Raw genomic sequence first — 17,061 nt, forward strand, 5'->3', positions numbered from 1 at the left:
TAGACCTGGTTTACAACTGGTTCAGACCTGGTTTAGACCTGGATTAGACCTGGTTTAGTCCTGGTTTAATCCTGGTTTAGACCTGGTTTAAACCTGGTTTAGACCTGGTTCACACCTGGTTTACACCTGGTTTACACCTGGTTCAGAACTGGTTTAGACCTGGTTTAGACCTCGTTTAGACCTGGTTTAGACTTGGTTCAGACCTGGTTTAGACCTGGTTTAGACCTGGTTTAGACTTGGTTTAGACCTGGTTTAGACCTGGTTTACACCTGGTTCAGACCTGGTTTAGACCGGGTTTAGACCTGGTTTAGACTTGGTTTAGACCTGGTTTAGACCTGGTTTAGTCCTGGTTTAGACCTGGTTTAGACCTGGTTTACAACTGGTTCAGACCTGGTTTAGACCTGGTTTAGACCTGGTTTAGACCTGGTTTACACCTGGTTTAGACCTGGTTTAGTCCTGGTTTAGACCTGGTTTAGACCTGGTTCAGACCTGGTTTAGACCTGGTTTAGATCTGGTTTACACCTGGTTCAGACCTGGTTTTCACCTGGTTTAGACCTGGGTCAGACCTGGTTCTGACCTGGTTTACACCTGGTTCAGACCTGGTTCAGTCCTGGTTTACACCTGGTTCAGACCTGGTTCAGACCTGGTTTAGACCTGGTTTAGTCCTGGTTTAATCCTGGTTTAGACCTGGTTTACACCTGGTTTACACCTGGTTTAGACCTGGTTTACACCTGGTTTACACCTGGTTCAGACCTGGTTTAGACCTAGCTTAGACCTGGTTCACACCTGGTTTACACCTGGTTTACACCTGGTCTGGACCTGGTTTAGTCCAGGTTTAGACCTGGTTCAGACCTGGTTCAGACCTGGTTTAGACCTGGTTTAGTCCAGGTTTAGACCTGGTTCAGACCTGGTTCAGACCTGGTTTAGACCTGGTTTAGACCTGGTTTAGACCTGGTTTAGTCCTGGTTTAGTCCTGGTTTAATCCTGGTTTAGACCTGGTTTACACCTGGTTTACACCTGGTTTACACCTTGTTCAGACCTGGTTTAGACCTTGTTTAGACCTGGTTTACACCTGGTTCAGTCCTGGTTTAGACCTGGTTTAGTCCTGGTTTAGACCTGGTTTACACCTGGTTTAGACCTGGTTTAGTCCTGGTTTAGACCTGGTTTACACCTGGTTTAGACCTGGTTTAGACCTGGTTTAGACCTGGTTTACACCTGGTTTGGACCTGGTTTAGACTTGGTTTAGACCTGGTTTACACCTGGTTTAGACCTGGTTTAGACCTGGTTTAGACTTGGTTTAGACCTGGTTTAGACCTGGTTTACACCTGGTTCAGACCTGGTTTAGACCGGGTTTAGACCTGGTTTAGACTTGGTTTAGACCTGGTTTAGACCTGGTTTACAACTGGTTCAGACCTGGTTTAGACCTGGTTTAGACCTGGTTTAGACCTGGTTTAGACCTGGTTTCGTCCTGGTTTAGACCTGGTTTAGACCTGGTTTACACCTGGTTTAGACCTGGTTTAGGCCTGGTTTAGACCTGGTTTTGACCTGGTTTAGTCCTGGTTTAGACCTGGTTTAGACCTGGTTTAGACCTGGTTTAGACCTGGTTTAGACCTGGTTTAGTCCTGGTTAAGACCTGGTTTAGTCCTGGTTTTGAACAGGTTTAGACCTGGTTTAGACCTGGTTTAGACCTGGTTTAGTCCTGGTTTAGACCTGGTTTAGACCTGGTTTAGACCTGGTTTAGCCCTGGTTTAGACCTGGTTTAGTCCTGGTTTAGTCCTGGTTTAGTCCTGGTTTAGACCTGGTTTACACCTGGTTTAGACCTAGTTTAGACCTGGTTTACACCTGGTTCAGACCTGGTTTACACCTGGTTCAGACCTGGTTTAGACCTGGTTTAGACCTGGTTTACACCTGGTTCAGACCTGGTTTACACCTGGTTCAGACCTGGTTCAGTCCTGGTTTACACCTGGTTCAGACCTGGTTCAGACCTGGTTTAGACCTGGTTCAGACCTAGTTTAGTCCTGGTTTAGTCCTAGTTTAGTCCTGGTTTAGACCTGGTTCAGACCTGGTTTAGACCTGGTTTAGACCTGGTTTACACCTGGTTCAGACCTGGTTTACACCTGGTTCAGACCTGGTTCAGTCCTGGTTTAAACCTGGTTTAGACCTGGTACAGACCTGGTTCAGACCTGGTTTAGACCTGGTTTAGACCTGGTTTAGTCCTGGTTTAGTCCTAGTTTAGTCCTGGTTTAGTCCTGGTTTAGTCCTAGTTTAGTCCTAGTTTAGTCCTGGTTTAGTCCTGGTTTAGTCCTAGTTTAGTCCTGGTTTAGACCTGGTTTAGACCTGGTTTAGTCCTGGTTTAGACCTGGTTTAGACCTGGTTTACAACTGGTTTAGTCCTGGTTTAGACCTGGTTTACACCTGGTTTAGACCTGGTTCACACCTGGTTTACACCTGGTTTACACCTGGTTCAGAACTGGTTTAGACCTGGTTTACACCTGGTTCAGACCTGGTTTAGACCTGGTTTAGACCTGGTTTAGACCTGGTTTAGACTTTGTTTAGACCTGGTTTAGACCTGGTTTACACCTGGTTCAGACCTGGTTTAGACCGGGTTTAGACCTGGTTTAGACTTGTTTTAGACCTGGTTTAGACCTGGTTTAGTCCTGGTTTAGACCTGGTTTAGACCTGGTTTACAACTGGTTCAGACCTGGTTTAGACCTGGTTTAGACCTGGTTTAGTCCTGGTTTAATCCTGGTTTAGACCTGGTTTAAACCTGGTTTAGACCTGGTTCACACCTGGTTTACACCTGGTTTACACCTGGTTCAGAACTGGTTTAGACCTGGTTTAGACCTCGTTTAGACCTGGTTTAGACTTGGTTCAGACCTGGTTTAGACCTGGTTTAGACCTGGTTTAGACTTGGTTCAGACCTGGTTTAGACCTGGTTTAGACCTGGTTTACACCTGGTTCAGACCTGGTTTAGACCGGGTTTAGACCTGGTTTAGACTTGGTTTAGACCTGGTTTAGACCTGGTTTAGTCCTGGTTTAGACCTGGTTTAGACCTGGTTTACAACTGGTTCAGACCTGGTTTAGACCTGGTTTAGACCTGGTTTAGACCTGGTTTCGTCCTGGTTTAGACCTGGTTTAGACCTGGTTTACACCTGGTTTAGACCTGGTTTAGTCCTAGTTTAGTCCTAGTTTAGTCCTAGTTTAGACCTGGTTTAGTCCTGGTTTAGTCCTGGTTTAGTCCTGGTTTAGTCCTGGTTTAGTCCTGATTTAGACCTGTTTTAGTCCTGGTTTAGTCCTGGTTTACACCTGGTTCAGACCCGGTTCAGACCTGGTTTAGACCTTGGTTTACACCTGGTTCAGACCTGGTTCAGACCTGGTTTAGATCTGGTTTACACCTGGTTCAGACCTGGTTTACACCTGGTTTAGACCTGGGTCAGACCTGGTTCTGACCTGGTTTAGACCTGGTTATGACCTGGTTTACACCTGGTTTACACCTGGTTTACACCTGGTTCAGACCTGGTTCAGTCCTGGTTTACACCTGGTTCAGACCTGGTTCAGACCTGGTTTAGACCTGGTTTAGTCCTGGTTTAATCCTGGTTTAGACCTGGTTTACACCTGGTTTACACCTGGTTTAGACCTGGTTTACACCTGGTTTACACCTGGTTCAGACCTGGTTTAGACCTAGTTTAGACCTGGTTCACACCTGGTTTACACCTGGTTTACACCTGGTCTGGACCTGGTTTAGTCCTGGTTTAGACCTGGTTTAGACCTGGTTTAGTCCTGGTTTAGTCCTGGTTTAATCCTGGTTTAGACCTGGTTTACACCTGGTTTACACCTGGTTTACACCTTGTTCAGACCTGGTTTAGACCTGGTTTAGACCTTGTTTAGACCTGGTTTACACCTGGTTCAGACCTGGTTTAGACCTGGTTTAGTCCTGGTTTAGACCTGGTTTACACCTGGTTTAGACCTGGTTTAGTCCTGGTTTAGACCTGGTTTACACCTGGTTTAGACCTGGTTTAGACCTGGTTTAGACCTGGTTTACACCTGGTTTGGACCTGGTTTAGTCCTAGTTTAGACCTGGTTTACACCTGGTTCAGACCTGGTTTAGACCTGGTTTAGACTTGGTTTAGACCTGGTTTAGACTTGGTTTAGACCTGGTTTAGACCTGGTTTAGACTTGGTTCGGACCTGGTTTAGACCTGGTTTACACCTGGTTTAGACTTGGTTTAGACCTGGTTTAGACCTGGTTTACACCTGGTTCAGACCTGGTTTAGACCGGGTTTAGACCTGGTTTAGACTTGGTTTAGACCTGGTTTAGACCTGGTTTAGTCCTGGTTTACACCTGGTTTACACCTGGTCTGGACCTGGTTTAGTCCTGGTTTAGACCTGGTTCAGACCTGGTTTAGACCTGGTTTAGACCTGGTTTAGACCTGGTTTAGTCCTGGTTTAGTCCTGGTTTAATCCTGGTTTAGACCTGGTTTACACCTGGTTTACACCTGGTTTAGACCTGGTTTACACCTGGTTCAGACGTGGTTTAGACCTGGTTTAGACCTGGTTTAGACCTGGTTCACACCTGGTTTACACCTGGTTTACACCTTGTTCAGACCAGGTTTAGACCTGGTTTAGACCTTGTTTAGACCTGGTTTAGACCTGGTTTGGACCTGGTTCGTCCTGGTTTAGTCCTGGTTCAGACCTGGTTCAGACCTGGTTTAGACCTGGTTTAATCCTGGTTTAGACCTGGTTTACACCTGGTTTAGACCTGGTTTAGACCTGGTTTACACCTGGTTCAGACGTGGTTTAGACCTGGTTTAGACCTGGTTTAGACCTGGTTTACACCTGGTTTAGACCTGGTTTAGTCCTGGTTTAGACCTGGTTTACACCTGGTTCAGACCTGGTTTAGAACTGGTTTAGACCTGGTTTAGACTTGGTTTAGACCTGGTTTAGACCTGGTTTAGACCTGGTTTAGAGCTCGTTTAGACCTGGTTTAGACTTGGTTCAGACCTGGTTTAGACCTAGTTTACACCTGGTTTAGACCTGGTTTAGTCCTGGTTTAGACCTGGTTTACACCTGGTTTAGACCTGGTTTAGTCCTGGTTTAGACCTGGTTTAGTCCTGGTTTACACCTGGTTCAGACCTGGTTTAGACCTGGTTTACACCTGGTTCAGACCTGGTTTAGACCTGGTTTAGACCTGGTTTAGATCTGGTTTAGACCTGGTTTAGTCCTGGTTTAGACCTGGTTTAGTCCTGGTTTAGACCTGGTTTAGACCTGGTTTACACCTTGTTTAGACCTGGTTTACACCTGGTTCAGACCTGGTTCAGACCTGGTTTAGACCTGGTTTACACCTGGTTCAGACCTGGTTTAGTCCTGGTTTAGACCTGGTTTAGACCTGGTTCAGACCTGGTTTAGACCTGGTTTAGACCTGGTTTACACCTGGTTCAGACCTGGTTTACACCTGGTTCAGACCTGGTTCAGTCCTGGTTTACACCTGGTTAAGACCTGGTTCAGACCTGGTTTAGACCTAGTTTAGTCCTAGTTTAGTCCTAGTTTAGTCCTGGTTTAGTCCTGGTTTAGTCCTAGTTTAGTCCTGGTTTAGTCCTGGTTTAGACCTGGTTCAGACCTGGTTTAGACCTGGTTTAGACCTGGTTTACACCTGGTTCAGACCTGGTTTACACCTGGTTCAGACCTGGTTCAGTCCTGGTTTAAACCTGGTTTAGACCTGGTTTAGACCTGGTTTAGACCTGGTTTAGTCCTGGTTTAGTCCTAGTTTAGTCCTGGTTTAGTCCTGGTTTAGTCCTAGTTTAGTCCTGGTTTAGTCCTGGTTTAGTCCTAGTTTAGTCCTAGTTTAGTCCTAGTTTAGTCCTGGTTTAGACCTAGTTTAGTCCTGGTTTAGACCTGGTTCAGACCTGGTTTAGACCTGGTTTAGACCTGGTTTACACCTGGTTCAGACCTGGTTTACACCTGGTTCAGACCTGGTTTAGACCTGGTTTACACCTGGTTCAGACGTGGTTTAGACCTGGTTTAGACCTGGTTTAGACCTGGTTTACACCTGGTTTAGACCTGGTTTAGTCCTGGTTTAGACCTGGTTTACACCTGGTTCAGACCTGGTTTAGAACTGGTTTAGACCTGGTTTAGACTTGGTTTAGACCTGGTTTAGACCTGGTTTAGACCTGGTTTAGAGCTCGTTTAGACCTGGTTTAGACTTGGTTCAGACCTGGTTTAGACCTGGTTTACACCTGGTTTAGACCTGGTTTAGTCCTGGTTTAGACCTGGTTTACACCTGGTTTAGACCTGGTTTAGTCCTGGTTTAGACCTGGTTTAGTCCTGGTTTACACCTGGTTCAGACCTGGTTTAGACCTGGTTTACACCTGGTTCAGACCTGGTTTAGACCTGGTTTAGTCCTGGTTTAGACCTGGTTCAGACCTGGTTTAGACCTGGTTTAGACCTGGTTTAGACCTGGTTCGTCCTGGTTTAGTCCTGGTTCAGACCTGGTTCAGACCTGGTTTAGACCTGGTTTAATCCTGGTTTAGACCTGGTTTACACCTGGTTTAGACCTGGTTTAGACCTGGTTTAGACCTGGTTTAGACCTGGTTTAGACCTGGTTTACACCTGGTTCAGACGTGGTTTAGACCTGGTTTAGACCTGGTTTAGACCTGGTTTACACCTGGTTTAGACCTGGTTTAGTCCTGGTTTAGACCTGGTTTACACCTGGTTCAGACCTGGTTTAGAACTGGTTTAGACCTGGTTTAGACTTGGTTTAGACCTGGTTTAGACCTGGTTTAGACCTGGTTTAGAGCTCGTTTAGACCTGGTTTAGACTTGGTTCAGACCTGGTTTAGACCTGGTTTACACCTGGTTTAGACCTGGTTTAGTCCTGGTTTAGACCTGGTTTACACCTGGTTTAGACCTGGTTTAGTCCTGGTTTAGACCTGGTTTAGTCCTGGTTTACACCTGGTTCAGACCTGGTTTAGACCTGGTTTACACCTGGTTCAGACCTGGTTTAGACCTGGTTTAGACCTGGTTTAGATCTGGTTTAGACCTGGTTTAGTCCTGGTTTAGACCTGGTTTAGTCCTGGTTTAGACCTGGTTTAGACCTGGTTTACACCTTGTTTAGACCTGGTTTACACCTGGTTCAGACCTGGTTCGGACCTGGTTTAGACCTGGTTTACACCTGGTTCAGACCTGGTTTAGTCCTGGTTTAGACCTGGTTTAGACCTGGTTCAGACCTGGTTTAGACCTGGTTTAGACCTGGTTTACACCTGGTTCAGACCTGGTTTAGTCCTGGTTTAGACCTGGTTTAGACCTGGTTCAGACCTGGTTTAGACCTGGTTTAGACCTGGTTTACACCTGGTTCAGACCTGGTTTACACCTGGTTCAGACCTGGTTCAGACCTGGTTTAGACCTAGTTTAGTCCTAGTTTAGTCCTAGTTTAGTCCTGGTTTAGTCCTGGTTTAGTCCTAGTTTAGTCCTGGTTTAGTCCTAGTTTAGTCCTGGTTTAGACCTGGTTCAGACCTGGTTTAGACCTGGTTTAGACCTGGTTTACACCTGGTTCAGACCTGGTTTACACCTGGTTCAGACCTGGTTCAGTCCTGGTTTAAACCTGGTTTAGACCTGGTTTAGACCTGGTTTAGACCTGGTTTAGTCCTGGTTTAGTCCTAGTTTAGTCCTGGTTTAGTCCTGGTTTAGTCCTAGTTTAGTCCTGGTTTAGTCCTGATTTAGTCCTAGTTTAGTCCTAGTTTAGTCCTAGTTTAGTCCTGGTTTAGACCTAGTTTAGTCCTGGTTTAGACCTGGTTCAGACCTGGTTTAGACCTGGTTTAGACCTGGTTTAGTCCTAGTTTAGTCCTGGTTTAGTCCTGGTTTAGTCCTAGTTTAGTCCTGGTTTAGTCCTGGTTTAGTCCTAGTTTAGTCCTAGTTTAGTCCTAGTTTAGTCCTAGTTTAGTCCTGGTTTAGTCCTGGTTTAGTCCTGGTTTAGTCCTGGTTTAGTCCTGGTTTACACCTGGTTCAGACCTGGTTCAGACCTGGTTTAGACCTGGTTTACACCTGGTTCAGACCTGGTTCAGACCTGGTTTAGACCTGGTTTAGACCTGGTTCAGACCTGGTTCAAACCTGGTTTAGACCTGGTTTACACCTGGTTTAGACCTGGTTTAGTCCTGGTTTAGACCTGGTTTAGACCTGGTTCAGACCTGGTTTAGACCTGGTTTAGATCTGGTTTACACCTGGTTCAGACTTGGTTTACACCTGGTTTAGACCTGGTTCAGACCTGGTTTACACCTGGTTTACACCTGGTTTACACCTGGTTCAGACCTGGTTTAGACCTGGTTTACAAATGGTTTAGACCTGGTTTAGACCTGGTTTAGTCCTGGTTTAATCCTGGTTTAGACCTGGTTTACACCTGGTTTAGACCTGGTTTAGACCTGGTTTACACCTGGTTCAGACCTGGTTTAGACCTGGTTCACACCTGGTTTAAACCTGGTTCAGACCTGGTTTACACCTGGTTTACACCTGGTCTGGACCTGGTTTAGTCCTGGTTTAGACCTGGTTCAGACCTGGTTCAGACCTGGTTCAGACCTGGTTTAGTCCTGGTTTAATCCTGGTTTAGACCTGGTTTACACCTGGTTTACACCTGGTTCAGACCTGGTTTAGTCCTGGTTTAGACCTGGTTTAGACCTGGTTCAGACCTGGTTTAGACCTGGTTTAGACCTGGTTTACACCTGGTTCAGACCTGGTTTACACCTGGTTCAGACCTGGTTCAGACCTGGTTTAGACCTAGTTTAGTCCTAGTTTAGTCCTAGTTTAGTCCTGGTTTAGTCCTGGTTTAGTCCTAGTTTAGTCCTGGTTTAGTCCTAGTTTAGTCCTGGTTTAGACCTGGTTCAGACCTGGTTTAGACCTGGTTTAGACCTGGTTTACACCTGGTTCAGACCTGGTTTACACCTGGTTCAGACCTGGTTCAGTCCTGGTTTAAACCTGGTTTAGACCTGGTTTAGACCTGGTTTAGACCTGGTTTAGTCCTGGTTTAGTCCTAGTTTAGTCCTGGTTTAGTCCTGGTTTAGTCCTAGTTTAGTCCTGGTTTAGTCCTGATTTAGTCCTAGTTTAGTCCTAGTTTAGTCCTAGTTTAGTCCTGGTTTAGACCTAGTTTAGTCCTGGTTTAGACCTGGTTCAGACCTGGTTTAGACCTGTTTAGACCTGGTTTAGTCCTAGTTTAGTCCTGGTTTAGTCCTGGTTTAGTCCTAGTTTAGTCCTGGTTTAGTCCTGGTTTAGTCCTAGTTTAGTCCTAGTTTAGTCCTAGTTTAGTCCTAGTTTAGTCCTGGTTTAGTCCTGGTTTAGTCTGGTTTAGTCCTGGTTTAGTCCTGGTTTACACCTGGTTCAGACCTGGTTCAGACCTGGTTTAGACCTGGTTTACACCTGGTTCAGACCTGGTTCAGACCTGGTTTAGACCTGGTTTAGACCTGGTTCAGACCTGGTTCAAACCTGGTTTAGACCTGGTTTACACCTGGTTTAGACCTGGTTTAGTCCTGGTTTAGACCTGGTTTAGACCTGGTTCAGACCTGGTTTAGACCTGGTTTAGATCTGGTTTACACCTGGTTCAGACTTGGTTTACACCTGGTTTAGACCTGGTTCAGACCTGGTTTACACCTGGTTTACACCTGGTTTACACCTGGTTCAGACCTGGTTTAGACCTGGTTTACAAATGGTTTAGACCTGGTTTAGACCTGGTTTAGTCCTGGTTTAATCCTGGTTTAGACCTGGTTTACACCTGGTTTAGACCTGGTTTAGACCTGGTTTACACCTGGTTCAGACCTGGTTTAGACCTGGTTCACACCTGGTTTAAACCTGGTTCAGACCTGGTTTACACCTGGTTTACACCTGGTCTGGACCTGGTTTAGTCCTGGTTTAGACCTGGTTCAGACCTGGTTCAGACCTGGTTCAGACCTGGTTTAGTCCTGGTTTAATCCTGGTTTAGACCTGGTTTACACCTGGTTTACACCTGGTTCAGACGTGGTTTAGACCTGGTTCACACCTGGTTTACACCTGGTTTACACCTTGTTCAGACCTGGTTTACACCTGGTTCAGACCTGGTTTAGACCTGGTTTAGACCTGGTTTAGACCTGGTTTAGTCCTGGTTTAGACCTGGTTTACACCTGGTTTACACCTGGTTTAGACCTGGTTTAGTCCTGGTTTAGACCTGGTTTACACCTGGTTTACACCTGGTTCAGACCTGGTTTAGACCTGGTTTAGACCTGGTTTACACCTGGTTTGGACCTGGTTTAGTCCTGGTTTAGTCCTGGTTTAGTCCTAGTTTAGTCCTAGTTTAGTCCTAGTTAGTCCTAGTTTAGACCTGGTTTAGTCCTGGTTTAGTCCTGGTTTAGTCCTGGTTTAGTCCTGTTTCAGGCCTGGTTTAGACCTGGTTTAGACCTGGTTTAGTCCCAGTTTAGTCCTAGTTTAGTCCTGGTTTAGTCCTAGTTTAGTCCTAGTTTAGTCCTAGTTTAGTCCTAGTTTAGACCTGGTTTAGTCCTGGTTTAGTCCTGGTTTAGTCCTGGTTTAGTCCTGGTTTAGTCCTGATTTAGACCTGTTTTAGTCCTGGTTTAGTCCTGGTTTACACCTGGTTCAGACCCGGTTCAGACCTGGTTTACACCTGGTTTACACCTGGTTTAGACCTGGTCTAGATCTGGTTTAGACCTGGTTTAGATCTGGTTTACACCTGGTTTACACCTGGTTTAGACTTGGTTTAGACCTGGTTTAATCCTGGTTTAGACCTGGTTTAGACCTGGTTCAGACCTGGTTTAGACCTGGTTTAGATCTGGTTTACACCTGGTTTAGACCTGGGTCAGACCTGGTTCTGACCTGGTTTAGACCTGGTTATGACCTGGTTTACACCTGGTTTACACCTGGTTTACACCTGGTTCAGACCTGGTTCAGTCCTGGTTTACACCTGGTTCAGACCTGGTTCAGACCTGGTTTAGACCTGGTTTAGTCCTGGTTTAATCCTGGTTTAGACCTGGTTTACACCTGGTTTACACCTGGTTTAGACCTGGTTTACACCTGGTTTACACCTGGTTCAGACCTGGTTTAGACCTAGTTTAGACCTGGTTCACACCTGGTTTACACCTGGTTTACACCTGGTCTGGACCTGGTTTAGTCCTGGTTTAGACCTGGTTCAGACCTGGTTCAGACCTGGTTTAGACCTGGTTTAGACCTGGTTTAGACCTGGTTTAGTCCTGGTTTAGTCCTGGTTTAATCCTGGTTTAGACCTGGTTTACACCTAGTTTACACCTGGTTTACACCTTGTTCAGACCTGGTTTAGACCTGGTTTAGACCTTGTTTAGACCTGGTTTACACCTGGTTCAGACCTGGTTTAGACCTGGTTTAGTCCTGGTTTAGACCTGGTTTAGTCCTGGTTTAGACCTGGTTTAGACCTGGTTTAGACCTGGTTTACACCTGGTTTGGACCTGGTTTAGTCCTAGTTTAGACCTGGTTTACACCTGGTTCAGACTTGGTTTAGACCTGGTTTACACCTGGTTTAGACCTGGTTTAGTCCTGGTTTAGACCTGGTTTACACCTGGTTCAGACCTGGTTTAGACCTGGTTTAGACTTGGTTTAGACCTGGTTTAGACTTGGTTTAGACCTGGTTTAGACCTGGTTTAGACTTGGTTCAGACCTGGTTTAGACCTGGTTTAGACCTGGTTTACACCTGGTTCAGACCTGGTTTAGACCTGGTTTAGACTTGGTTTAGACCTGGTTTAGACCTGGTTTACACCTGGTTCAGACCTGGTTTAGACCGGGTTTAGACCTGGTTTAGACTTGGTTTAGACCTGGTTTAGACATGGTTTACACCTGGTCTGGACCTGGTTTAATCCTGGTTTAGACCTGGTTCAGACCTGGTTCAGACCTGGTTTAGACCTGGTTTAGACCTGGTTTAGACCTGGTTTAGTCCTGGTTTAGTCCTGGTTTAATCCTGGTTTAGACCTGGTTTACACCTGGTTTAGACCTGGTTTAGACCTGGTTTACACCTGGTTCAGACCTGGTTTACACCTGGCTTAGACCTGGTTCAGACCTGGTTTAGACCTGGTTTAGACCTGGTTTACACCTGGTTCAGACCTGGTTTACACCTGGTTCAGACCTGGTTCAGTCCTGGTTTAAACCTGGTTTAGACCTGGTTTAGACCTGGTTTAGACCTGGTTTAGTCCTGGTTTAGTCCTAGTTTAGTCCTGGTTTAGTCCTGGTTTAGTCCTAGTTTAGTCCTGGTTTAGTCCTGGTTTAGTCCTAGTTTAGTCCTAGTTTAGTCCTAGTTTAGTCCTGGTTTAGTCCTAGTTTAGTCCTGGTTTAGACCTGGTTCAGACCTGGTTTAGACCTGGTTTAGACCTGGTTTACACCTGGTTCAGACCTGGTTTACACCTGGTTCAGACCTGGTTCAGTCCTGGTTTAAACCTGGTTTAGACCTGGTTTAGACCTGGTTTAGTCCTGGTTTAGTCCTAGTTTAGTCCTGGTTTAGTCCTGGTTTAGTCCTAGTTTAGTCCTGGTTTAGTCCTGGTTTAGTCCTAGTTTAGTCCTAGTTTAGTCCTAGTTTAGTCCTAGTTTAGACCTGGTTTAGTCCTGGTTTAGTCCTGGTTTAGTCCTGGTTTAGTCCTGGTTTAGTCCTGGTTTACACCTGGTTCAGACCTGGTTCAGACCTGGTTTAGACCTGGTTTACACCTGGTTCAGACCTGGTTCAGACCTGGTTTAGACCTGGTTTAGACCTGGTTCAGACCTGGTTCAAACCTGGTTTAGACCTGGTTTACACCTGGTTTAGACCTGGTTTAGTCCTGGTTTAGACCTGGTTTAGACCTGGTTCAGACCTGGTTTAGACCTGGTTTAGATCTGGTTTACACCTGGTTCAGACTTGGTTTACACCTGGTTTAGACCTGGGTCAGACCTGGTTCAGACCTGGTTCAGACCTGGTTTAGACCTGGTTTACAAATGGTTTAGACCTGGTTTAGACCTGGTTTAGTCCTGGTTTAATCCTGGTTTAGACCTGGTTTACACCTGGTTTAGACCTGGTTTAGACCTGGTTTACACCTGGTTCAGACCTGGTTTAGACCTGGTTCACACCTGGTTTACACCTGGTTCAGACCTGGTTTACACCTGGTTTAGACCTGGTTTAGACCTGGTTTAGACCTGGTTCAGACCTGGTTCAGACCTGGTTCAGACCTGGTTTAGTCCTGGTTTAATCCTGGTTTAGACCTGGTTTACACCTGGTTTACACCTGGTTCAGACCTGGTTTAGACCTGGTTTAGACCTGGTTTACACCTGGTTTGGACCTGGTTTAGTCCTGGTTTAGTCCTGGTTTAGTCCTAGTTTAGTCCTAGTTTAGTCCTAGTTTAGTCCTAGTTTAGACCTGGTTTAGTCCTGGTTTAGTCCTGGTTTAGTCCTGGTTTAGTCCTGTTTCAGGCCTGGTTTAGACCTGGTTTAGACCTGGTTTAGTCCTAGTTTAGTCCTAGTTTAGTCCTGGTTTAGTCCTAGTTTAGTCCTAGTTTAGTCCTAGTTTAGTCCTAGTTTAGACCTGGTTTAGTCCTGGTTTAGTCCTGGTTTAGTCCTGGTTTAGTCCTGGTTTAGTCCTGATTTAGACCTGTTTTAGTCCTGGTTTAGTCCTGGTTTACACCTGGTTCAGACCCGGTTCAGACCTGGTTTACACCTGGTTTACACCTGGTTTAGACCTGGTTTAGATCTGGTTTAGACCTGGTTTAGATCTGGTTTACACCTGGTTTACACCTGGTTTAGACTTGGTTTAGACCTGGTTTAGTCCTGGTTTAGACCTGGTTTAGACCTGGTTCAGACCTGGTTTAGACCTGGTTTAGATCTGGTTTACACCTGGTTTAGACCTGGGTCAGACCTGGTTCTGACCTGGTTTAGACCTGGTTTACACCTGGTTTACACCTGGTTCAGACCTGGTTCAGTCCTGGTTTACACCTGGTTCAGACCTGGTTCAGACCTGGTTTAGACCTGGTTTACACCTGGTTTACACCTGGTTTAGACCTGGTTTACACCTGGTTTACACCTGGTTCAGACCTGGTTTAGACCTAGTTTAGACCTGGTTCACACCTGGTTTACACCTGGTTTACACCTGGTCTGGACCTGGTTTAGTCCTGGTTTAGACCTGGTTCAGACCTGGTTCAGACCTGGTTTAGACCTGGTTTAGACCTGGTTTAGACCTGGTTTAGTCCTGGTTTAGTCCTGGTTTAATCCTGGTTTAGACCTGGTTTACACCTGGTTTACACCTGGTTTACACCTTGTTCAGACCTGGTTTAGACCTGGTTTAGACCTTGTTTAGACCTGGTTTACACCTGGTTCAGACCTGGTTTAGACCTGGTTTAGTCCTGGTTTAGACCTGGTTTAGTCCTGGTTTAGACCTGGTTTAGACCTGGTTTAGACCTGGTTTACACCTGGTTTGGACCTGGTTTAGTCCTGGTTTAATCCTGGTTTAGACCTGGTTTACACCTGGTTTACACCTGGTTTACACCTTGTTCAGACCTGGTTTAGACCTGGTTTAGACCTTGTTTAGACCTGGTTTACACCTGGTTCAGACCTGGTTTAGACCTGGTTTAGACCTGGTTTACACCTGGTTCAGACTTGGTTTAGACCTGGTTTACACCTGGTTTAGACCTGGTTTAGTCCTGGTTTAGACCTGGTTTACACCTGGTTCAGACCTGGTTTAGACCTGGTTTAGACTTGGTTTAGACCTGGTTTAGACTTGGTTTAGACCTGGTTTAGACCTGGTTTAGACTTGGTTCAGACCTGGTTTAGACCTGGTTTAGACCTGGTTTACACCTGGTTCAGACCTGGTTTAGACCTGGTTTAGACTTGGTTTAGACCTGGTTTAGACCTGGTTTACACCTGGTTCAGACCTGGTTTAGACCGGGTTTAGACCTGGTTTAGACTTGGTTTAGACCTGGTTTAGACATGGTTTACACCTGGTCTGGACCTGGTTTAGTCCTGGTTTAGACCTGGTTCAGACCTGGTTCAGACCTGGTTTAGACCTGGTTTAGACCTGGTTTAGACCTGGTTTAGTCCTGGTTTAGTCCTGGTTTAATCCTGGTTTAGACCTGGTTTACACCTGGTTTAGACCTGGTTTAGACCTGGTTTACACCTGGTTCAGACCTGGTTTACACCTGGTTTACACCTTGTTCAGACCAGGTTTAGACCAGGTTTAGACCTTGTTTAGACATGGTTTACACCTGGTTCAGACCTGGTTTAGACCTGGTTTAGACCTGGTTTAGACCTGGTTCGTCCTGGTTTAGTCCTGGTTCAGACCTGGTTCAGACCTGGTTTAGACCTGGTTTAGTCCTGGTTTAGTCCTGGTTTAATCCTGGTTTAGACCTGGTTTACACCTGGTTTAGACCTGGTTTAGACCTGGTTTACACCTGGTTCAGACGTGGTTTAGACCTGGTTTAGACCTGGTTTAGACCTGGTTTACACCTGGTTTAGACCTGGTTTAGTCCTGGTTTAGACCTGGTTTACACCTGGTTCAGACCTGGTTTAGACCTGGTTTAGACCTGGTTTAGACTTGGTTTAGACCTGGTTTAGACCTGGTTTAGACCTGGTTTAGAGCTCGTTTAGACCTGGTTTAGACTTGGTTCAGACCTGGTTTAGACCTGGTTTACACCTGGTTTAGACCTGGTTTAGTCCTGGTTTAGACCTGGTTTACACCTGGTTCAGACCTGGTTTAGACCTGGTTTAGACCTGGTTTACACCTGGTTTAGACCTGGTTTAGTCCTGGTTTAGACCTGGTTTAGACCTGGTTTACACCTCGTTCAGACCTGGTTTACACCTGGTTCAGACCTGGTTTAGACCTGGTTTACACCTGGTTCAGACCTGGTTTAGACCTGGTTTAGTCCTGGTTCAGACCTGGTTTAGACCTGGTTTAGACCTGGTTTAGACCTGGTTTAGTCCTGGTTTAGTCCTGGTTCAGACCTAGTTTAGTCCTAGTTTAGTCCTAGTTTAGTCCTGGTTTAGTCCTGGTTTAGTCCAGGTTTAGACCTGGTCTAGACCTGGTTTAGACCTGGTTTACACCTGGTTCAGACCTGGTTCAGACCTGGTTTAGACCTGGTTTACACCTGGTTCAGACCTGGTTTAGTCCTGGTTTAGACCTGGTTTAGACCTGGTTTACACCTGGTTCAGACCTGGTCTAGACCTGGTTTAGACCTGGTTTACACCTGGTTCAGACCTGGTTTACACCTGGTTCAGACCTGGTTCAGTCCTGGTTTACACCTGGTTCAGACCTGGTTTAGACCTGGTTTAGACCTGGTTTACACCTGGTTCAGACCTGGTTTACACCTGGTTCAGACCTGGTTCAGTCCTGGTTTAAACCTGGTTTAGACCTGGTACAGACCTGGTTCAGACCTGGTTTAGACCTGGTTTAGACCTGGTTTAGTCCTGGTTTAGTCCTAGTTTAGTCCTGGTTTAGTCCTGGTTTAGTCCTAGTTTAGTCCTGGTTTAGTCCTGGTTTAGTCCTAGTTTAGTCCTAGTTTAGTCCTAGTTTAGTCCTAGTTTAGACCTGGTTTAGACCTGGTTTAGACCTGGTTTAGACCTGGTTTAGACCTGGTTTACACCTGGTTCAGACGTGGTTTAGACCTGGTTTAGACCTGGTTTAGACCTGGTTTACACCTGGTTTAGACCTGGTTTAGTCCTGGTTTAGACCTGGTTTACACCTGGTTCAGACCTGGTTTAGAACTGGTTTAGACCTGGTTTAGACTTGGTTTAGACCTGGTTTAGACCTGGTTTAGACCTGGTTTAGAGCTCGTTTAGACCTGGTTTAGACTTGGTTCAGACCTGGTTTAGACCTGGTTTAGACCTGGTTTAGTCCTGGTTTAGACCTGGTTTACACCTGGTTTAGACCTGGTTTAGTCCTGGTTTAGACCTGGTTTAGTCCTGGTTTACACCTGGTTCAGACCTGGTTTAGACCTGGTTTACACCTGGTTCAGACCTGGTTTAGACCTGGTTTAGACCTGGTTTAGATCTGGTTTAGACCTGGTTTAGTCCTGGTTTAGACCTGGTTTAGTCCTGGTTTAGACCTGGTTTAGACCTGGTTTACAC

This window comes from Eucyclogobius newberryi, unplaced genomic scaffold (assembly GCF_026437365.1).
Source record: "Eucyclogobius newberryi isolate DKJ021-1_F unplaced genomic scaffold, fEucNew1.0.hap1 SCAF_8, whole genome shotgun sequence".
Lineage (NCBI taxonomy): Eukaryota > Metazoa > Chordata > Actinopteri > Gobiiformes > Gobiidae > Eucyclogobius > Eucyclogobius newberryi.